We start from the raw sequence: 5,086 nt of genomic DNA, 5'->3' as shown, positions 1-5,086 counted from the left end.
AGGCGTGAGCCAAGCAATAATGTTTTAAGTCAAATAACAATGTAAGATGTTCTTTTCATTGCTAATTTTGATAATTATCACTGATATCTTTGACATATTTTTGACTAGTGGTAGTCGAAATTATAAAGACCATTAAATAATAACTCTTGCCTTCAAGAAACCCAGAAAGAGAGAAAATGCATATACAAATATAACACAAAGCAAAATTTATGGCATGTATGAGGTATTATATAAAGAATGGCTCAGGGAAAAATCAAGGGAAAGTTACTAAAATTTTTTAAGTGGTTGTTTTATAAATCTAAAGTAACTACGCCACTTTTCATGTTGCTTGCAATTTGCTGAAAGAAGTATTAACAGGAACTCTTAAAGTCATATATGTCTCTCAAAATTACCAGAAGCAAATGAGCTTCTGTGTTAGATTCCTTTCAAATCAATTTACTAACTGAGTGACCTTTGGCATTTTACCTAAAATCTCTGCCTTAATTTCCTCACAAAAAACAATTAGGGATCTTAATTATATCTATTCTTTAGAATTGCTATAAAAATTAAATGAGATAATACATATTACATGTTTAAAAGAGTTTTTTATTTCATGATCATCCTACTCTTTAACTAATTATTGAGTACTTACTATATGTTAATATTATAATAATTGATTATGTCTTCCTATCAACATGTGATGCTCCAGGAAACTGAAGTACAGAAATGTCCAGGGTTAAAATAAAATAAAACATTTTTATGTAATTACTTGAGTGAAAAAACAAGGACAATTACAATGAAATTCTAAATGAATCAACATTTTGGTCTTCTTCATATTGGTTTCCAACTTTTCTCAATGTGTACACTTAAGGGAATCAGGGTCCTTTCAATAACCTCTGTATCTCCACTATTATTTCTCCTACTGTGTTTGTCATTGTTCCTACCTGCTATTCTGTGCCACTTCTCATTAGCATAGGTCATTTCCATGTCAACAATTGTCTATCTCTGGATACCAGACTGCTTCCTTAAAAAAAATGCAGGTTCATTCTAGCAAAGGCACTATTTTAAGATATAGAAAAATATAGTTTTTCAAAGAATACCAGATCCAAATATAAACATATAGAATTGTATCTAAGTTTTTCCATAGGAACAAGGATCATCCATCAACCTTTTTATATAAATCTTCCCACCGAATATCATACAGCCACCATTCTATTATCTTTATAAGACATAAAGAATGACAGGGAGCACAATGAATTCTGAGAGTGAATAAAGGTACTGAAGCCGCACTGGGTAAAAAGATTTGATCTACCCATAGCTAGTAGTTGACATACTGATTTAGAAATTATTCGACCAGGGTGACTACCTGCCGTACGTTTATTTACTACCGCCATCATGAACCATGCCATGTAATTAATCACACTCTGCACTCACAGTAAGGGAGTCTGCTCCCCACAATGCAGTGAACAGTTATTTGCCTCTCTCTCACTTGGCGTTCCTGCAATCCTATTGTGATTTTGTTTCCAGAAAGACTTCTGTCCCTGCTGTTTGGGGAAATGTATCTATAATGTTTTGATCCAAGAATTTCATATTCAACAGATGGTATTCTTGGCTATGTATTCACTGTGGTTTCTCTGAGCAGAGCTGAGTGCTTAATATTGCTTGTTCTCTGCCAATCATCTCTTAGTCTACAAGTGAATTTTGATCAAGTATGTATTATTCCTTGTGCTTTCTCTCTCAACCTTTTGGAATTCTACTCTTTATTTAGCATGAGCTGTGAAAATACCAAGTATGTTATTAAATGGTCCTGTCTTAAGAGAGATGCCCAAGACATATATTTATATGCACAGATAAATATAAAACATATCTGTACCTACAGAGATAGAAGCATATACACATAAATAATCCCGCAGAGATTGATTCTTTCTGAAAATGGAATTTTCTCTATACTATTTTATTCTGTGCATACTATACTAAACACATCTGTCCTCGAATCTTGTAAACAAAAACAAAATACTATTATTCCTATCTTCTTTTTAGCCTACAAATCCCTCTGTGTATAAATAATATGTCTGTGTGTATGTATATACATATATATATATAAATAATGAGATGAGGCAATGGTGTGCATGTGTGCAGACACACACACACACACACACACACACACATACACACACACATACACACATACATACACATTCTGCATGCAAAAACAGACTTAAAAATACCCGTGGGACATCATGACCTGAAAAGTCTTTTGAAATGCTGTAGGTCAAGAATTAGGCTTTTTGTGATAATTTTAATTTCTTTAATTAAAAGCTACTCTCCTTTGCTTTCTTTCTGTGCAGTTCTGGATATCACAAAGACTAATGGAAAGATAAAGTGGTAGGGACAGTATAGGCTTCACATAATGTAGGAACTCAAATCTTACTTATTTTCTTCTTCACCTAACAAGCCTGTACAAGGCTACAAGGAAAAGATTCTATTTTTCTTAACAAAGCAAAACCAAGAGTGAACTGGATTAACTGATTCAAAGCCTTCAGTTTCCTGATGCTTTCCTAGCTGGCAAAATCCCTTATTTTTCTTTTTCAACTCACTATGTTACTTCCTGGCATTCTTTAAAGAGTGTCTTCCTGTTAGGCAATAAATCTGTCATCAACAAATTTGACACGGTCATTTGTAGACAAAGCCTGAGATTTCTTGGTGAAGGGGAAAAAATGAAAAAAAAAATTTGATTGATGTAGGATGTCAGAATACATTTTGACTTCATGATCGATTTTAGTAGCTGTTGAGTCAAGGTGCTAGTTTAACACTTGTTAATCAATTGCTGAATTAGGGAAGTTGATTAAAACACCCTACACTTACGTTCAACTAGAATCTTAACTTTTCCGTAGTAAAGCTCAATAGTTATACTTTTAACTAATTTCATATCTCAGTCTATTAATGCAGAAAAATTATATTCATGGCTCTATAAATGAACCTATCATGCATTTTCCAACCTTTAAATATTTCCCTGCAATCTGTCCATATATTCATTATTGGCAATCAAATGCAACCTTCCTTTCCAGTTAGTATTTTATATGCCCATAATGTATTCAGTTCAGATTCATTCTAGATATAGTCATGTCAGAAATTGTAGAGGATTTTTTAATGATCTGCATCAAAAGTGTACATCAAATCTTTACATTTAATTCCTGAACAATAGACATTCTTTGAATATATTAAATATAACAAATAAGATAATGGCAAGACTATTGGCCCAAAATATTTGATATTTAATAAATGATTACAGATTTTCACATTTATTATTTTTAATTTCCACTTACAATTTTTAAAGAAAAATATTTATGATGTTAGGCATTTCCTATTTATTATTTCAGCATGACTGAATGGCTTAGGGAAGAAGCTAAAATGCTGCAAAAATTTTTTCTATATTAATAAATAAACATAGTCACACTTTGACACATCTGACTTCTTTAACGAGGTCGAAGGCTTTGGGATTCTGTCCCACCCTGCCCCACCACTGAGAAATGAGCATATTAAAGACAGGCTGAAGAGTTCTCAGAGATGCTGTATCTCTCCCTAATCCTGTTGGAACATTTACAACATTGCAGGATGTCTCCTTTGAATGCCAAGATTAAGAATGTAATCCTTTAAAATTTGGCTCAGACACAAACAAAAGTGAACTTAAGGTTTTTCGGTTTTTCAGAGTATGGCAAAAAAAAAATTGCTTTATGTTACCTGTAAGTCTCAAAGAAGAGATGATTTTGAAAACAAAATCATTCAGGTTGGTATGTGATACAGATAAAAAGAGCATGATAAAAAAACACCTTTGTTAAAATTGGCAATCAAGCTATAGTTCATATCCACATTTTGAAAAAGATATCACAAGACTGAGAATAATTGCTCAATACCAATAATATATTATTATAATGTTTTATTGGAAACTAAAGTAAAATCAAATTCTGATAATGTCAAGATTTGTCATGACTTTCTTGCTTTTTAGAGTCCCCTTCTGATCAGTATCCTCAGCTATCCAGACACCCAAACTATCTGGCTGAGCTTAATTACATGTAAAAATTAAGTAAATGTCTGAATCATATTAAGTATAGAAGGCCAAATCTCTATTTTACCATATTTCACTCTGTATAACTCAGAATAAAATCTATATTTTACTGTTGGGGAAACATAAATATAATCTAATCTTTTATGTGCATATTTAGTATATGGTTCTTACCTTATGTTAGTGTTAATGTTTTTACAGCCCTATGAATTTTGGCTATGTTGATTCGTTAGTACAGGAAATTTGCAGAAAGATTGGACAATGCCTAGAAGTAATGTGCATTCATATAGGATTTGAATCTGTAGTCTAGGACTTTCAAAGGCAGTTCAGTAAATTTTACCTAATACTCTGTTTCTGTTTCCCCAGCTTCCATAAATTCATTTTCAGTTAGAAATAAGAGAAAACCAAAAAAAAAAAAAAAAAAAAAAAAAACTTCTTGAACACATTTGTTTTGTATTTAAGAGGTTTATTACAAGGCTGTCTAACTTTTCTGACTTATTTATTTAAAGAAAGTAACAAGTTGGGGAATGGGAAAAATGAACCTTGATAACATTCTTAAGATAAGCTCACATAATCTCAGCTATCTTGGACAAAAATCATATAAGGGAACCTAAAATAGTAATGTCATAATATTGAAAAAGACAGAAATATGATTCATCGTAGAGGTATATCATTGGGATTTTTGGCAAAGTTATATGCAAAAGAAATTTAAGGGCCATATTAAGAAAATGTTATATAATGTTTCCAAATCTAACATTTTCACTTAAAGTGGCACATATGAATGATGAAAATGTGTATATAATGTATGATTATTCATGATTAATTGGGTAGAAAAACTAAGAAATATGAAATATGGTCAACTTTAGAAATAAATGATTCACTGCTTTGATAGATCCTTGATTAGAGTTGATAAAATCTTATTCAGAATTCTAAACATTAGAAAGTCACTTATTATTTAGAAAACATTCCCAAATCAAATTTGGAAGCAGCTATTTTCTATGGAAATCTATAGCATGAATGGATATTTTAATATCAGAAATTCCT

Source organism: Propithecus coquereli, unplaced genomic scaffold (assembly GCF_000956105.1).
Source record: "Propithecus coquereli isolate 6110/MARCELLA unplaced genomic scaffold, Pcoq_1.0 Scaffold518, whole genome shotgun sequence".
Classification (NCBI taxonomy): domain Eukaryota; kingdom Metazoa; phylum Chordata; class Mammalia; order Primates; family Indriidae; genus Propithecus; species Propithecus coquereli.
The sequence above is the reverse complement of the archived record's forward strand: the minus strand, read 5'-3'. Positions refer to the sequence as shown.